Consider the following 321-nt stretch of genomic DNA (forward strand, 5'->3'; position numbering starts at 1 on the left):
TTTTTGTTTTGTTTTTGTTTGTTTTGTTGGGTGTTTTTTGTTTGTTTGGGTTGTTTTTTGTTGTTTTCTTTGTTTTGTTTTTTTGTTGTTTTTTTTGGGGGGGAGGTTGCATCACTCTTTTTGTTTTTTGTGGTTTTTGATGTATTCCTTTGTTCTTTTCAATTGAATGAAAATGTAAACGATCTGCTGATAGACATTTTCCATCGTTTTAGAAGTCTAAATGAATGAGAATGTTTCAACAGACAGAGCGCCCTGCTTGGAAGTAAGTATTCCTGTTATGTTTTGTTTTGTTTTGTTTTGTTTTCTGAGGCCTTGAGTGAT

Source organism: Babylonia areolata, chromosome 10 (assembly GCF_041734735.1).
Source record: "Babylonia areolata isolate BAREFJ2019XMU chromosome 10, ASM4173473v1, whole genome shotgun sequence".
In the NCBI taxonomy this organism is placed as follows: domain Eukaryota; kingdom Metazoa; phylum Mollusca; class Gastropoda; order Neogastropoda; family Buccinidae; genus Babylonia; species Babylonia areolata.